Below are 19,177 nucleotides of genomic sequence, written 5' to 3' on the forward strand. Positions count from 1 at the left end.
TCCAGTTTAATTGCACCACTTTGTGTGATGTTTACAAAATAAATAGTAACAGTTTTAAACAAAAGGCAAAAATATTTACAATGTTATTATTGGGACACTATAGAAAGATGAACTATGAATGTTCCCTTTCATACCAAACTGATCTAAGTGACTTATCTAGGAATTACCACAACCCTTTCCATCTACAGACCAAAGGATATGCAGTAGTTGCTTAGCAGTACACAGCACAACTGTTTCATAGGTGGAGGACCAACATTGTGTTTGGTGCTGTCTGAATATAGAGGAAGGTAATTGTCCCTGCTCTGGGAAGCTTACACGTGAAATTGTATATGGAGGTTGATATTTGCATCTGAAGAAGTGAGGTTCTTACCCACGAAAGCTTATGCTCCCAATACTTCTGTTAGCCTTAAAGGTGCTACAGGACCCTCTGTTGCTGTATATGGAGGGTTATAGTCTGCGCTGGCGTTAGTGGGGATTAATCCATTTACTTGAGTGGAGTTGTGCCTGCTTACAACACTAGGACTGAATTTGGTTCAGGCAGGACAGTCCAAGAGGGGTTGTTTAATCTGATGAAACTTGACACAAAAAGAAGTGTGACTGCACATATTTTAAGGAGAAATTTTTGAATGGAAGAAGGAGGCTGCTTTGTGAGCAGCGAAAGAGACAGGGTTCTAAGCAGAAAGTGCAGCATTTGAGAGAGCATGAAGAGTCACGTGGGAGAAGGGAACAAATAGGTGGGAGCAGGGCATTCAGCAGGGAGGAGCAAGGAAATTTGATGATCTAGGCAATGAACATCTCTTTCCTTAGCAAAACTGGAATTTGAGTGGGAGTCTAGAACTAATGTTCTGCTTCTACAACCTTTTCCAAAGTTAAAATACTACACTTAATATGGGCTTTAAAATCCTTGGGCTTCAGTTTTCTAGTCAGTGGAGTTACTCCAAACTTACTATACTGCAAAGGACAACTGAATTTCTCTCATGTAGAGATAAAATCATGACTGTTTTGTAAACCACTTCCAGGACCGGCTCCAGGGATTTTGCTGCCCCAAGCGGCGGGAAGAAAAAAAAAAGCCACAATCGCAATCGGCGGCACTCCAGCAGCAGCAGTTCCACCATGCTGCTTTCTTCTTCGGCGGGAATTCAGTGGCAGGTGCTTCCCTCCGAGAGGGACCCGCCGCCAAATTGCTGCCGAACAGCCCGACGTGCCGCCCCTTCCCCTTGGCCGCCCCAAGCACCAGCTTGCTGAGCTGGTGCCTGGAGCTGGCCTTGACTACTTCTGCTAATCGTGGGAGACCCAGGTTCAAACACCTGCTTTGGAGCAGGGACTTGAACCCAAGTCAGAGACCTCATATCTCCCCCAGGTGAGTGCCTTACCCCCCAGGCTATACTATATTCTGGGATGAGTCTCATTCAGTTTCTTCTGTTGAAGCTATTTCACATTGTATAAATAATTAGCTATTCACTGGTGCAGGGACTAGAACCCAGGTGTCGTTTCTCTTTGCCTCCCTTCTGGGTGAGTTCCCTAACCCCTGGGCTATAGAATCACTTTCTCGCTCTTCCTTCCTCCCCAAATGAGTATTAAGTATTTCACAGAAAGTGGAACAGATTGAACAGGAAAGATTGAAAACGACCCACCCCAGAATACCCTATAGCTTGGTGATTAGGACATTCACCTGGGAGAGCAGAGCCCTGGGTTCAAGCTCCGTCGCCCAAGTGGGGGATTTGAATCTGGGTCTCTCACATCCCTGTTGGGCTAAAAGTTATAAAAGTGGCACCACCACCAGTTATGCTATAGGAATTATTCTGGAAAAGTTCTATGGCCTGTATTATACCAAATTCATGGTCCTTTTTGGTCAATTTCACTGTCATTGGATTTTAAAAATAATCAATTTCATGGTTCAGATGTTTACATCTGAAATTTTATGGTGGTGTAACCATGAGGGTCCCTACCCAAAAGGAGGTCAAGAGGAGATTGTAAAGCACTTGTAGGGGAGTTGCAGGATTGCCACAGTCACTTCTGTGCTGCATAGCTCTGAAGGCAGCATCTTTGGAGCTTCATGTAGTTGGGGGGACGTTTCCGGTGGTGGGTGTGATGGGCCCCCTCTTCCTGCCGAGAGCAGCAGTGCAGGGGAAAAGGAAGTCCCATCCCTCCCCAGCCCTGCCAGGTCTAGCAGCTGAAGACTGGTGCAGGGTAGGAGCCCCCGGCTGGAGCGCTCCCTGGCCCTGCTCCTCCCTCTCCCCTACAATGGCTAGATTTCATGGGGGAGATCTGATTTTTACGGTCCATGATGCATTTTTAAAGGTCCTGAATTTGGTAGGTCCCTTGTTATACAGGAGGTCAGACAAGATGCTCCCAATGGTCCTTTCTGGACTTGGAATCTCTGAAAATCACTACCTCCTCCCCGTATGTTGCTATGTGATTTTAGCCCAGACAATCAAAGTGAGACTTTTTGTTGCATGTTGGAATGGTTCGTGTTGACATTTTAGATTTTTTTTTTCATTTCAACCAAAATAATTCACTAAAATAGACATGAATTTGTGTGGGAGAAAAAAAAAAAATTTTGGTCGACCCAAATCTGCATTTATTTATTTTTTTGGTGGAAAAAGTTTCAGATTAATTTTTTTTTCTCTGCTCCCATGGTGACATCTTATAATGAATGCTCCTCAATGTGTTTCCTGTAAATGCATGTAATTCTTTGCACTTTCTTAAGAATATTGGTTTGAGGGCATGAAAGTTTATTTTAATGACTTTTACAATATGTGAAAATACTGGTCACAGGGGGCAACCAAGTTATCCCATTAATCACCTGGCCATCTGGGGGGAAAAAAAGCTAAATATTTAGATTCTGTTGGCCAAACACTTGGTTGAAAATATGGGCCTTGTATGAAGTTAATAGACAGTCTTTTAACTTCTCATATGGAAGTAGTTCCATGCCACTAATCACTCTTGTTGCCTTTCTCTGTACTTTTTCCCCATTCTATTATATCTTTTTTGAGATGGGGTGAGCAGAACTGCATGCAGTATTCAAGATGTGGGCGTACCATGGATTTATATAGTGGCATTATGATATTTTTTTCTCTTATTATCTATCCCTTTCCTAATGTTGCCTAACATTGTTAGCTTTTTGACTGCTGCTGCATATTGAGCAAATGTTTTCAGAGAAGTATCAACAGTGACTCCAAGATTTTTCTTGAGTGGTAACATCTAATTTAGACCCCATCACTTTGTGTGTATAGTTGGGATAATGTTTTCCAGTGTACGTTACTTTGCATTTATCAACATTGAATTTCATCTGCTATTTTGTTGCCCAGTCATTCAGTTTTATTAGATCCCTTTGTAACTCTCTTAATAGTCAACTTGGAACTTAATTATCTTGAGTAATTTTGTATCATGTGCAAACTCTAGCATCTCACTGTTCTACCCCTTTTTCTAGATCACTTTATGAATATGTTGAACAGCACTGGTCCCAGTACAGATCTTTGGGGGACCCACAGTTTTCTCTGCTATGAAAATTGACCATTTATTCCTACCCTTTGTTTGCTATCTTTTAACAAGTTACTGATCCATGGGAGGCTCTTCCCTCTTATCACATGACTGCCTACTTTGCTTAAGAGCCTTGAATGAGGTACCTTGTCAGAAGCTTTCTGAAAGTCCAGGTACACTATATCAACTGGATCACCCTGGTCCACATGTTTGTTGACTCTCTCAAAGAAATCTAATAGATTAGTGAGGCATGATTTCCCTTTGCAAAAGCCATGTTGACTCTTTCCCAGTATGTCCTCTATGTGTCCAATAATTCTGTTCTTCACTGTAGTTTCAACCAGTTTGCCTGGTACTGAAGTTAGGCTGACTAGCCTGTAATTGCCAGGATCACCTCTGTAGCCTTTTTTAAAAATTGGCATTATGTTACCTATCTGCCAGTCATCTGGTACAGACACCGATTTAAGCGATCAGTTACATACCACAGTTAGCAATTCTGCAATTGCCATAATATAATTAAATTTAATATCCCTGTGGCAGGAAAAACACCACAGTGGCCCAACATTGTAGCATTTAATTTCAGAAAGGAGAACCACTCAAAAATGAGGAGGTTGGTTAAACAGAAATTAAAGGGTACAGTGCCAAAAGTGAAATCTCTGCAAGCTGCGTGGAAACTTTTTAAAGACACCATAATAGAGGCTCAGCTTAAATGTATACCCCAAATTAAAAAAACATAATAAGAGAACCAAAAAGAGTCACTGTGGCTAAACAACAAAGTAAAAAAAACGAGAGGCCAAAAGGAATCCTTTAAAAAGTGGAAGCTAAATCCTAGTGAGGAAAATAGAAAGGAGCATAAACACTGGCAAATGAAATGTAAAAATACTAGTAGGAAGACCAAAAAATAATTTGAGGAACAGTTAGCCAAAGACACAAAAAGTAATAGCAATTTTTTTTAAAGTACATCAGAAGCAGGAAGCCTGCTAAACAACGAGTGGGGTCACTGGATGATCGAGGTGCTAAAGGAGCACTCAAGGATGATAAGGCCATTGTGAAGAAACTAAATGAATTCTTTGCATCGGTCGTCATGGCTGAGGATGGGGTTGGCTGGGAAATTCCCAAACCTGAGCCATTCTTTTTAGGTGATAGATCTGAGGAACTGTCCCAAATTGAGGTGGTATCAGAGGAGGTTTTGGAACAAATTGATAAACTAAACAACGATAAGTCACCAGGACCAGATGGTATTCACCCAAGAGTTCTGAAGGAACTCAAATGTGAAATTGCAGAACTACTAACTGTAGTCTGTAACCTATCATTTTAATCAGCTTCTGTACCAAATGACTGGAGGATAGCTAATATGACGCCAATTTTTAAAAAGGGCTCCAGAGGTGATCCCGGCAATTACAGGCCTGTAAACCTGACTTAAGTACCGGGCAAACTGGTTGAAACTATAATAAAGAACAATATTGTCAAACCTATAGGTGAACATAATTTGTTGAGGAAGAGTCAACATGGTTTTTATAAAGGGAAGTAATGCCTCACCAATCTACTGTAATTCTTTGAGGGGGTCAACAAGCATGTGGACTAAGGGGATCCAGTGGACATAGTGTACTTAGATTTTCAGGAAGCCTTTGACAAGGTCCCTCACCAAAGGCTCTTACGCAAAGTAAGCTGCCACGGGATAAGAGGGAAGGTGCTCTCATGGATTGGTAACTGGTTAAAAGATAGGAAACAAAGGGTAGGTATAAATGGTCAGTTTTCAGAATGGAGAAAGGTAAATAGTGGTGTCACCCAGGGGTCTGGTCTGGGACCAGTCCTATTCAACATATTCATAAATGATCTGGAAAAAGGGATATACAGTGAGGTGGCAAAATTTGCAGATGATACAAAATTACTAAAGAGGGTTAAGATCCAGGCAGACTGCGAAGAGCTATAAAAGGATAACTTAAAACTGGGCAACAAAATGGCAGATGAAATTTAATGTTGATAAATGCAAAGTAATGCACATTGGAAAGCATAATCCCAACTATACATATAAAATGATGGTGTCTAAATTAGCTGTTACCACTCAAGGAAGAGATCTTGGAGTCATTGTGGACAGTTTTCTGAAAACATCCACTCAATGTGCAGCGGCTGTCAAGAAAAAGAATGCTGGGAATAATTATGAAGGGGTAGAAAATAGTACAGAAAATATCATGTTGCCTCTATATAAATCCATGGTATGCCCACATCTTAAATACTGTATGAAGAATGTGGTCACCCCATCTTAAAAAAGAGGTATTGGAATTGGAAAAGGTTCAGAAAAGGCCAACAAAAATCATTAGGCATATGGAATGGCTTCTGTATGAGGAGAGATTAATAAAACTGGGACTTTTCAGTTTGAAAAAGAGACTGCTAAGGAGAGAGATGATTGCGGTCTATAAAATCATGACTGGTGTAGAGAAAGTAGATAAGGAAGTGTTGTTTACTACTTCTCATAACACAAGAACTAGGGGTCACCAAATTAAATTAATAGGCAGCAGTTTTAAAACAAATAAAAGGAAGTGTTTCTTCACATAACGCACAGTCAACCTGTGGAACTCCTTGCCAGAGGATGTTGTGAAGGCCAAGACCATAACAGGGTTCAAAAAAAGAACTAGATAAATTCATGGAGGATAGGTCCATCAGTGGCTATTAGCCAGGATGGGCTATAATGGTGTCCCTAGCCTCTGTTTGCCAGAAGCTGGGAATGAGCAACTGGGGATGGATCACTTGATGATTACCTGTTCTGTTCGTTCCCTCTGGGACACCTGGCACTGGCCACTGTCAGAAGACAGGATACTGGGCTAGATGGATCTTTGGCCTGACCCAGTAGGGCCATTCTAATGTTCTTTATTTCTTATTTGAGTTCCTTCAGAATCCTTGGGTGAATATCATCTGGTCTTCGTAACTTATTACTGTTTAATTTTCAGTTTGTTCTAAAAGCTCTTCTATTGACACCTAAATCTGGGACAGTTCCTCAGATTTGTCAACTAAAAAGAATGGCTCAGATGTGGGAATTTCCCTCACATCCTCCTGTATGGAAGATCAATGCATAGAATTCATTTAGTTTCTCCGCAACTGCCTTGTCTTCCTTGAGTGCTCCTTTAGCACCTCGACTGTCCAGTGCTCACAGGTTGTTTGGCAGGTTCCTGCAGTTAATGTACTAAAAAAATTGCTGTTAGTTTTTCTGTCTTTTGTTAGTTGCTCTTAAGTGCATGCCTAATTACTCTTGACTTGCCAGAATTTGTGCTCCTTTCTATTTTCCTCAGTAGGCCTTGACTTCCAATTATTAAGCAATGTATTTTTGTCTTTAATTGCCTCTTTCACTCTGTTTAGCCCTGGTGGCAATTTTTGGTTCTCTTACTGTATTTTTATTTGAGATACACATATAATTTGAGCCTCTATTATGGTGTTTTTAAAAAATTTCCATGTAGCTTGTAGGCATTTCACTCTTCTCACCTTTCCTTTTAATTTCCATTTAACTAGCTTTCCCATTTTTGTGTAGTTCCCCTTCTTGAACTTATATGCTACTGTGGTGGGGTTTTTTTGTTTTGGCGTTTTCCCCAATATAAGGATGTTTAAATTTAATTACATTATGGTTGCTATTACTCAGCGATTCAGCTATATTTACCTCTTGGACCAGATCTGTGTGCCACTTAGGACTAAATCAGGAATTGTCTCGCCCCTTGTGGGTTCCAGGACTAGCTGCTCCAAGAAGACGGTGTCTAGAAATTTTATCTCTGCATCCTTTGCTGAGGTGACATGTTCCCAGTCTATATATGAGGATAATTGAAATCCCCCATTATTATTGGCTTTTCTGTTTTTTGTAGCTTCTCTAATCTCCCTGAGCATTTCACAAACACAGTCACCATCCTGGTCAAGTGGTCAATAATATATTCCTGTTATGCTCTTATTTATGCAAGCCTGGAATTTCTATCCATAGAGATTCTATGTTACTTTTAGATTAGTTTAAGAGTCTTACTATATTTGACTCTGCTTTTTTTTTTACATATAGTGCCACTCCCCCACTAGCATGACCTACACCATCATTCCTATATATTTTGTACCCTGGTATAACTATGTCCCATTGATTATCATCATTCAACCAATTTTGTGATATCTATTTATATCCATATTCTCATTTAATACCAGGCATTCAAGTTCACCCATCTTAGTATTTAGACTTGCATTTGTATACAAGCATTTATAAAATTTGTCAATACACCTCTACCTCGATATAACGCTGTCCTCGGGAGCCAAAAAATCTTACCGCGTTATAGGTGAAACCGTGTTGTATCAAACTTGCTTTGATCATCAGAGTGCACAGACCCCGCTTCCCCCGGAGCACTGCTTTACCGTGTTATATCTGAATTCATGTTATATCGGGTCGCGTTATATCGGGGTAGAGGTGTATTTAGTTGCCTGCCTTCATGTGATGTAATTGAATGGGACTCTTTTTCATTTGATTGTTTCTCTTCGCTTCCTACGTGTATTTTATTAACTCATCACCTGTCCTCTTTACTTGGATATAGAGCATTCTCTTTAAATCCTCCCCTAAGGGATGTGTATGTCCTAACCCTGTGCTCCTCCGTGCCTGTCAGCTTTCCTCCTGTCCTTTAGTTAAAAATTCCTCTAAGACCTTTTAAATTTTACATGCCAGCAGTCTGATCCTGTTTTGGTTCAGGTGGAGCCCATCTTTCCTGTATAAGTTCCTCCTTTCCTAGAAGATTCCCCACTTCCTGATAAATCTAAATCTCTCCTCCCTACACCATCATCTCATCCATGGATTGAGACCCTGCAGTTCTGCCTGTCTAACTGGCCCTACATGTGGAATTGGAAGCATTTCAGAGAATGCTACCATGGAGGTCCTGGACTTTAATCTCTTACCTAGCAGCCTTAAATTTGGCCTCCAGGACCTCTCTCCTATCTTTCGCTATGTCATTGGTACCACGATCACCAGCTCCTACCTAGTACTGCACACAAATCTGTCTAGATATCTTGAGAGGTCTGCAGCCTTTGCACCCAGAAGGCAATTCAACATGCAGTTCTTCTGCTCATCACAAACCCAGCTATCTATATTTCCAATAATCGAGTCCCCCATTACTATTACCTGTCTCTTCCTAATAACAGGAATCTGCTCCCCCAGAGAGGAATCCTCCATACAAGAGGATACCATGCCATTATCTGGAAGAAGGGTCCCAATTATGGGATCATTTCCCTCTGCTCCAGACCCTCCTCAATAGCAAAGAGACTTTTAGACTGGGGGTTGGACTGCTCTACTGTTTCCTGGAAAGTCTTGTCTCCCTTAGCTCCACCAGTTCAGCCAGTCTGGTCTTTAGAGCTCATAGTGTCTTGGAGGGCCATGAGCTGCTTGTACTGAATGCACACATATGCCATCTGCCCACAAGGCAGGGAATCATACATGCTGCATTCAGTGCAATAAATTGGGTAGTTAATGTGTGTGTGTGTGTGTGTGTGTGTGTGTGTGTGTGTGTGTGTGTGTTTTATTGGCCTAAGTTTAGATAATGATTGTTAGGTGTATCAGGCTTTTGCGCTCCCTTGCAAAATTCCCGTTTGTTGCTGCTCTTTGCTAGCCCTGCTGGTCGCTTACAAACTGGCTTTTTAAACCCGCTTCTTTCTGAATTAGCCTCATCCCCTTGTCAAGGAATCCTAAAGAGATTAGGTATCAAAGGATGGCAGGCTAGGGCCTAGTTAAGAAGTTCTCAGCCTTGCCTAGCAGTCCTTGGTCTGTAAACTCTGTCCTTCAAGGAGTTTGAGTTCCTTCTGCCCCTAGTCCATCCAACCTGTACTCATCCTAGCCCCAATCCCAACCCCTGTCATCCCTTCTATCCCCTCCCGTTGGCTCCTTGTCCCTGTCCCAATCTTCCTCCTACCTCCCAGGCCTTGCTTCTCATCCCTCTGCATTTCAGTCAGGTGGCTATCTCTTTCTCCTGCATGCTGCCTGGGCACCATAATGGGGAGCATTGAGAGCACAGGGTGACAGGTTCCCTGCTCTCAATTCTTGTGCTGCAGTGGCTGCGACTTCCAGGAGAAACAATTGCAAGAAAAGTCCTGTTTAGCCCCAGCTGTGCTGTGATGCAGAAGAGATGGAATCTTGGGAACATTTAACTGCCAATCTCTAGCAAGTCTCTCTGGAATATATATGAACTGAGATTTTTCAGAGACTCCTAAATGGAACAAATTGTCGTGGTGATGGCAAAAACACACATCGCTGATACCAAGGTGATTCCCTTGTCAAATTTCAAGTCCCTGTTCCAAAGTATGGATGTGGTAGAGCTTCTCAATAGAATGGTTGTAAGAACTTTGTGGGCAAATCAATGTACCCGATACTCATTCTAAGAGAGTCTGAATCATTTTTGCTGAAGGTTTTCCAAATATAGATACTCAGCACAGAAAGTTTCAGTTAGATTGCCAAAGTTATAAGCAACAGAAAACAGGGTCTTGTTAAGTTTGCCCGACACTTTCTATTACTACAGGTATCGCTATTTGCACTGCCATAATACCAAGGTGAAATCATTTGGTCTCAATCATAATTCATGGTCTCCAGAGAAGTTTCTTACCTTCTCCCACTCATTGGCTCAGTAAACTACCAGTGAACTATATTTTATAAAAATTATTTAAAAAATAACAAGTATAACACAGAGGGCCTGCAAAATTGCATTCAGAGGCGTAGTAACTCAGGAGAAAATATGTAGTATAACCAGAACTGGTTATGTATCTTATGCTGCAGCCAGTAGTTGTCCTCTTGTTTTACTCTTTGCTTCTCATGAGAATACCAGCCGATTTTACATCCACAAATACATAAGAGTGCCAGGCCAGCTGAGATTTGGGAGGAGGATGCCTCTTCTAAAGCAACCGTGAGCTGCTAAATTAGTGTTCAGAGACCCACAGTGCTCGAGTCAGAACTGCCCTTTAAAGTCAATAGATGTGCAGTGCAGTTAGGATATAGGGCAATAGGCTCCTGCAGCAACTTCTAATGAGACTCCCTATAGGGTTTGTGCTTAATTGTTGTTTTCTATTAGAAGTGTTTTCTCCAGAGCTCTGCACCCTATTTCTAGTTCCCCTGAAATAATTTGGAGGACCAAATATCAGGACTCTTTTCACTAATTACTTGGGATTATGCCTTATGCATTATATGGAAATAAAATGTATCCAAATTCATATGTTGCTCACTACATTAAAGAACCTTATCATGAACAAGTGTATGGTAATTAACATGGGACGTCGGTGGTGCTGACCTAAATGCTGCAGGTGCTTGTCTGCTATGAGGCGAGAGGTTTTCTTCCACAACTGGCTAAAAATTCCTTTGAACAGGCTGGGGTTATCTTTAACTGAATTGACTCAAACTTAGTTTGCCAGAAATGTGACCTGCAGTGTGTCAGTCGCTGTTAAAATTCACTGTTACCTTCATGTACCACATGATAGTGTCTGGACTGTCCTAATTATTTCTTCCACTAAGAATAGGTAGTACTACAGTTCTGTACATCTCTGACATTTCAGGATGCAATTCAGACCAGTGATGGGGGGTGTCACAACCTGCCCTGGAGTGCCTCACAATGCTGTGCTGCTGTGGCTCCCAATGTGGGCTCCTCACAAACAGCATGCAGAACACACCCTGAGTGTCTGTGTATAGCCATAGCCATGGTCCAGTAATTCTGAGCCCAGCAGCCTGTTAGTAAACACCAGCCACATTCAAGCTTTTAGCAGCCTTGGTTACTACTTGTAGGGTGAACCAACACACTCCCAGTCCTGGATTTCCCCCAAAAAACATGTGTTCTGCACTGCCCAGCCCTCTCCTGGACAGTCCATATATATTAGGTCTGTTGCTCCTCTAAGGCTAGGTCTATACTACCCGCCTGAATCGGCGGGTAGAAATCGACCTCTCGGGGATCGATTTATCGCGTCCCGTTGGGACGTGACAATCGATCCCCGAATCGGTGCTCTTACTCCACCAGCGGAGGTGGTAGTAAGCGCCGCCGTCAGAAAGCCGCAGAAGTCGATTTTGCTGCCGTCCTCACAACGGGGTAAGTCGGCTGCGATACGTCGAATTCAGCTATGCTATTCACGTAGCTGAATTTGCGTATCTTAAATCGACTCCCCTCTGTAGTGTAGATGTACCCTAAGGGGATCAAGAGGCAACAGTCTGCCACTTTAAATGGAATTACCCGCACAATTCACATCACTAGATTAGTTTTGATTGAAGAATAAAAAAAGTTTTTATTTAACTACAAAGAGATGTCTTTAATAGAGTACAGATATTAAGGCAATAAAGTCAGAAATGGTTACAAGAAAAAATAAAGATAAAATGCTTCCTAGTACTAAAGAGAACATGCTAGACTTGGTTCAAAATGAAATTCTTACTACAGGTTTTCAGTATATTGCTGACCAAATTCTCAGGCCAGAATCTGCTCCCACAGTCCAACAGCTGTTTCTTTTCTTGTCTTAGATGAAAAGAGAGATGGACAGGCAGAGAGAACTTGGGGTGTTTTTGTGTCACTTTTTTTTTTTTTATAGTTGTCACCCTTTAAAAAGCATTTTCTTGAATGTGACCCCTCATTAAAGTTCCTTCCAGCTTGAGAGCAAGGAGACATGGAGTCTGGTGAAGGAAGGAGGCTTCATGCTGTTTCTTTTCACCTGTGTATGCTGAAAACCAGATTGTATATGTCTTCTTTCTTCCCTTTCTTGCTGTCTGAGGACACTGTTTACAGTTTATATGCAAACTGAGGTAAACACACATCCCTTTGTTTAAGACAGGCCTACTTGATCAGTTCTACCTAATCGGAGCTGTGAGAGTTTGAACATGTGCCTTTAACATATAACTTTACACACAATGTTGCTACATACATTTCACCATGATATTTTTGACCACCAAGTTATTAGCTTTCAAATCATACCTCACAGGGCGCATTTTATATAAAGATTATTACAATAGTGTGTAGGATGTGAATACAGGGGTGCATTTCATCACAACATCCTACTGCTCATGTTAATGTTTGTCTAAATATTTTAAAATGTATGCACGTAACTTCTTTCCTCACGTTCTTCTCATCCGTGATCTCCTATGTAGAAAGCAAAGCAATATTTATTTACTACCCATTTTTTATGCAATGCCCATTATCAAAGTATCTGGGTGCATAACTAGTTCAGACAGGTTTGTGGTCTAACAACTTTGACAGTGCCTCTTTAAATTCCTTATTGTTTGTTGGCATATTGATAATTCATCCAGGTAGGTGTAATGTGATTATCACATAAATGGTAGGAGCCAATCAATCATTCAACTTTAAAAAAAAAAAAAAAAAAAATCCGTAATTATATCCTTAGCTCTGGTCTACACTACGAATTTATGTCTGTATAATTACGTCGCTCAGGAATGGAAAAGCCTCACCCCTGAGCAAAGCAGTTATACCAACAGAACTCACTGTGCAGATAGCACTATGTCCATGGGAGGGCTTCTCCCTTTGACACAGCTACCATCTCATGGGGAGGTGGAGTACCTACACTAATGGGAGAAGTTCTCCTGTCAGCATAGGTAGCGTCTTTGCTAAGCACTACAATGGCATAGTTGCACCGGTGCAGTTGTGCTGCTGCAGAGCAGTAAGTGTTGGCACGCCCGTAGAAATAAAGGCTTCTGAAACAGAGATTGGGACAGACTCTTAACTAGAGCTGCACTATCTGTTATCCTTACATATTGCACTGAAAAAAATCTAATGGTAGTTACTTGGAATGAGTTGCCTCTATTAACACAGAGTGTTTAAGTGATGCTTGTACAGATATACAGACATTTTCCCCCCAGAGCCCAGCAGCCTCTCTTCCAAAGACAAGTAGTTGGGTGCCTGTAGATGTTGTGTGACCAGCCAGAGGGGGAGCTTTAGAGCAAATAGCAAGGACTGCCTCTGCAGTACTTATAGACCCAAGGAAGAGTGATTGCACCCAGCAGTGTCATGTGATTTTTGCAGATCTATAACTATAATTTAGTTCATTACACACTAGGGTGACTAAGTGTCCTGATTTTATAGGGGCAGTACCGGTATTAAGTGCCTATATAAGACAAAGCCCCGATTACCCCCCGCATCTCATGTCCCAATTTTTTTCACACTTGCTATCTTGCTATCTATCACCCTATTACACACAGCTATGAAGATTGTGCTGCTCTGACTTAATCTGTGAAGGGGTAGAATCTCACACCTAGTTAAAGGCTGCCCTGGCTACTCTTTCAATAATGAGAAAAGAACAACTATAATCCAAATAAAATTATAGTTTAATTATAAAACTATTTCTTCGAGACAGCTGCAGCAATCAAAGAAAATGCCAGTGGATTATGGAATTGCAGGATATGAATTCAACTTGTTATTAGATATTGACAGATACATTACCAAACTAGCAGCAATAGCTATACCGTGAACTCAGTAAATGAGTTCAAACAGTGATGTACATGCTAATCTAGAAAGTCAAAGAACATTATAAAAAGACTGTATAATCTTATTAAACAATAATTCTTGTCACAGTTTTGAGGACCTTTTAAATGTGCTTTTTAACTGGTAAGCTTTCAATAGCAGGTAGTTGTCAGATGTTTTAATGATGTAGTCCCAATACAGGATTAACAGTACGCATTCTTGTTTAGTATGTGAGATTAGTCATTAAGTCCTCAGTGGAGACTTGACAAATATAGATGCATAACAAATCACTTATAATTGTCCTGGCTATTTCTTATTCAGTCTGTCTTGGGCAGATCAGCTAGTAAGTAGGTGGGAGTAGATATTAGAGCTGGATGGGAACCAGATTTCTTGTTTTTGTTATGTCTGGAATGGAAGAATTAAAAAAAAAAACAAATATTTCAGAACTTCTGTCAAATGAAGTTCCAACAAAAATGTTTTGGGTTGGTTGCAATGTTTCTTTTTTGACAAAATCAAAACATTTTGTTCCAATTTAGACTTTTTATTTGATATTCTATAATATAACATTAAAACAAATAGTCATTTCAAAATGGAAAATACAAAACATTCTATTCCAAGAAGGTTAAGCAAAACCTTTCAAAATACTGTTTTTCAATTTTTTCTTTTGAAACAAATTTTTTTTTTTTTTTTTTTTTTTTTTGCGGAGGACGACATGTTTCTATGAAATGTTTCAATTCAACAAATCAGCATTTTCCAAATGAAAAATACTCCAAAAATTTCTGACTAGCTCTACTAGATACTAAGATAGTTGAACAGGAATAATTCTCTTCAATCACTTTTTTCTTTTTTCTCAGGAGCCTGTGTCTCTGGCAACAACTCTTCTAGTCTGGGTTGAATGGGGGAAAGGATGACTGCAAGGAACTATTTCAGTCTTGTCCATGGTTTGTGCTGGCAGGCCAGCATGATACAAGAACATCTCTACTGGCCTCTGCCATGATCATAGCTGGTTCTGTCTTTTTCCTTCTAGAACACATGGTTCAGGACTAGAGTAGGCTTGCATCTAATACAGACCAGAATTGCCATTGGGATAAATAGCATATATTTGCAGCCTGCTGTAATCTAACTAGCTTCTTAATGGAGAGAACCTGATTCTCCATGCCATACTTTGCATCATCACATATACTTGTGCGAAGTGAATATAAAATGCTGTCATCTGGTAGCATTTTGCACTCTCTGTGTACATATGTAAAAGACAAAAGGTGCAAAGCAGCTGCAAGCAGTGAAGAATCTCTGGCTTGGACACTGATGGTGTCTCTTACAACCAAATTTGAGTGTAGTGATTTTTCACTCATGTTGTCTGACAGAGGGGCAGATGGTGTTGAAGCTCCTCTATAAAGTCTGTGTTTTTGGCAAGTAGGTTTAATATTTTTATATTAAGCATATTTCTCATCTGTTGAACTGTTATTTCCTAATAATAATAATTAATTAATAAGGGGTTGCTCATGGAAATCTCCACTAAGGAGTGAGAATGTGGGGTTGTTAGATTTGCTGATTTGGTTTGTAAATCAAAATGGGTCATCTGGCACTAAATAACTTGTGCTTGACATTGTAGAATATGCACAATTTTGAACTGAAGATATCAAAATGCTTAAGAAAATCCCTTTATCTTCCAAACTAAGTCATCAGCAAATTAGCTGATGCCAATTATTCTCTTTCTTGGACCCACTGAAATATACAGCTGCTCTAATTTCACCCCCAACAGTACCCGCTAATCTATGGAGATATTTTCATGAAAATACTTTTGATTCACAGGGAATTAAACCCATTAAGAAAATACATCTACAGGTGAAAAAAATAAAGTATTTATTACATTTATATCTTATTGCCCTTTATAGCTATCTAGTTAGGCATATTACAATTGTATTTAGAGTACTGCACTGGCTTGCATTTCACTTATGGATGCCATTCCAATTGTTTGCCTTAATCTGCAAAGTTCTACATGATTGAGATTTGCCTGTTTTAGAGACCCTCTCTTCCCTCCCCTTCCATCATTCAGTTAACTTTTTTTTTTAACCTTTCTACTCTTTTGTAGATGCTCTTGCATTTTGGGGAGGGATTTGAATGAGGCAAGAGAGGTAGCTTGGTGAACAGGCTTGTGTAGGTTGCTACCGCCTAAGGGGTAGCATGAAATACAGTGCAAAAATTCCTATGAATGAAGGAGAGAGAGGAAAGGAGTATTAAGCATGACTCGGTGGAGGATAGAGGACTTCGGTAATCAGGGGCTGGTGGAAACTGTTAACCTTCAGAGCATATTTTAAAAGCTCATCTGTTTATTCCAGGCATTCTCATGGGGAAGGGATGCAGAGGTGATGCAGGGAGAACATTTTAGTTTTGCTATTCTGAGACGTTCGTAATATAAATGTTGGTCCTACTAGATTTCTGTGCGTGTCTTTGTCAATTGTCTGCACTTGCATCTAGAGCTCCAGATAGACGCAATCTTATATAAACAAATAATGTTTCAGTTTTGCCAGTGGCGGTGTGTGGTCCAGTGCTCTTTCTTCTCCTTAAGGCAGTGGTCTCCAAACTTAGTTGATCACTCACCCAATCAGTAAAAAAAATTCTTGAGCACGCACCCCCTGCTCACAGCTGAACTGTTGAAGCAAAAAAAAAAAAAAAAGCCGCTCGGTCTCCCGGCCAAACTGCCGAGGGAGGGGAAAAAAAGCGGCGCTGCTCCTCCTGCCGCACACCCTGAAGGATCCTGTTGCGCACCCCACTTTGGAGACCACTGTCTTAAGGCATAAATGGGGCGGGGGGGGAAGATAGATTTGGAGCAAGATATTTAAAGATTGCAGGGGGGTAATATAGTATGGGAGTCTTCTAAAACCTCATATTAAATATTGTATACTCAGCTACTGCCAGAGTCCAGAATTTCTACCTTTCTCAAAATCAGTCCCTTTTGTTCACCTCAGGGATCTGGGATAATCAGGGAACAGGCCTAGCAGCCAAGAACTCCTCGGCATTAATCATGGCTGTGACAGCCTAGTGCAACTTCTCTGGCTCAGTTTAACCCTAATGTAAGCTGGGGTAAATAAAGCTTTACCTCTGTCCCTGGCACGGTTCTTGTGAGGTGTGATTATTTAATGTTTATACAGTGCCTTCACTTGAAGATGTAAGGTGCTATGTAAGTGCTGTTACTAATTACAGCAAATTGCGTGAGGGAATGTATTAACTCAACATTAATGCTACAAGTAAAAATTGTACAAGTCACAATAGGCAGAAGTCAAGGTTGCAAACACAGTGTTAATATGATAGAGTAGCATACCTTGTCTGTTTTAATAACAGACCCTTTGTGATGTAGTAATACGCAATTTTCTTTTCCTGTCTGTCATGTTAAATCAGTGGCTAAGTAGCTGAGTATTTAAGCTACCTGTTCAACAAGAAGAATGGGAGTAGAAAATAGTGCACATCTGTTGTAAATTGTGTGTGGGAGCGTACAGAATGTGCAACACTGCAGGGTTAGTCTTAAACTCAATAAGCTGGAAGATGGAAAAGATCATGCAACACAGTAACACTTTCTAGGATTGAATTTTCGAATTGAAAAAGAATCCACTGCTCATTGGACATAAATGTAAGCATGTTAGCAGCACACCTATGTTTAAGTGAGCCACTGTAAATTTCCAGCCGCATATGTTCATATGTTTGATTAAAAAAAAATCAAATCTCTTGTTAAATCAAACCCAGTTATTTTCAAAGCGAGCAAAAGCCCAGCTCCCTAATGAGACTCTTGTCCACACTAAACTTCAGATTTCACTTGTTTTTAGTGTAGGATTGTGCCGAAAATCATGTAGTTAGAATTTTTTGAAATGGAAGTCTGTATTCTGTATTTTGTTCACTTTCTCATAATATAAAAAGGGATGAAGAGGCTTTGTTTGTTTTTTGACCTTCAACCAAAAAAGCTTTTAGGCACACGTAAATCATTGGAAATCTCTTATCCAAAAGTGATTTTTTTTTTTTTCTTTTTAAGTTGCATGTGTGAAAAGTGAGAGCAGTTATGGAAACTGTTCTTCAACCTTAACTATAAGTGACTGTCACCAGGGCCCATGATAAATCTGGTAGCCTGGGGCATACTGATGTGAGGTTATGAATATATCAATCATAGGGATTAGAAAGGCCCCTGGACTACTGGTATTAAATTGAGTGCCATGGAAAAGAATCTGGTAAAATGCTATTGTGCTTGAGAATCCGTTTTGTATACTATGTACATGTATAGCTTGGGGTGGGTAATCAAAATTAGCTTTTGATAGTCCACTGGGCTACTAAACTATAAACTAGCCCACTCAGCCTTGCCTTGAAAATACTTCATGCCCCTTGGCCTCCTTTATGCCTTTTTCATTTTTAGATTATAAAGCCAGGAGGGACCATTGTCATAATCTAGTCTGACATTAAATGGGGAGAGCTCTGAGTTACTACAGAGAATTCTTTCCCAGGTATCTGCCTGGTGGGTCTTGCCTGCATGCTCAGGGTCCAACTGATCGCCATATTTGGGGTCAGGAAGGAAATTTCCCCCCAGATCAAATTGATAGAGACCCTGGGTTTTTTTGCCTTCCTCTGCAGCATGGGGCACAGGTCACTTGCAAGTTTAAACTAGTGTAAATGGTTTAAATGGTGTAATGTGAAGCCTTTAAAGCATGGTTTAAGGACTTCAGTAACTCAGCCAGAGGTCAGGGGGTCTGTTTCAGGAGTGGGTGAGGTTCTGTGGCCTGCAATTGAGCAGGAGTTCAGACTAGACGATTACAATGGTCCCTTCTGACCTTAAAGTCTATGAGTCTGAGACCTCCTATATAAAAGGCCATAGGACTTAAATAATTTCCATTTGAACTAGGACATATCATTTAGAAAGAAATCCAATCTTGATTTTAAAAATTTCCAGTGATGGTGAATCGACTACAGCGCTTGGTAAATTGTTCCAATGGCTAATTACCATCCCGATTAAAAGTCTGCACCTTATTTCTAGTCTAAGTTGTCTAGCTTCAACTTCCAGTGGTTGGATCTTGGTATAAGTTTGTCTACTAGACTGAAGAGCTTCTAATCAAATTTCTTCTCTCCATATAGTACTTCTATACTGTGATCAACTCACTTCACTTAACTTCTCCGGCTGAGTTTCACCGTAATGTAAACTGGGGTAAATAAAACGTTCCCTCTCTCCCTCCTCTTTGTTAAGCTAAATAGATTGAGCCCCTTGAGCCTTTCACTATAAAGCATAT

The 19,177-nt window shown here is 40.6% G+C and overlaps 1 protein-coding gene across 2 annotated transcripts in view; it reads left to right on the forward strand.

Annotated features, from left to right (window-relative positions):
• LOC128836747 (transmembrane protein 263-like) overlaps positions 1-19,177 on the forward strand; it is a 330,744-nt gene that overhangs the window by 21,364 nt on the left and 290,203 nt on the right. The window lies entirely within an intron of this gene.

This window comes from Malaclemys terrapin, chromosome 4 (assembly GCF_027887155.1).
Source record: "Malaclemys terrapin pileata isolate rMalTer1 chromosome 4, rMalTer1.hap1, whole genome shotgun sequence".
In the NCBI taxonomy this organism is placed as follows: Eukaryota; Metazoa; Chordata; order Testudines; family Emydidae; genus Malaclemys; species Malaclemys terrapin.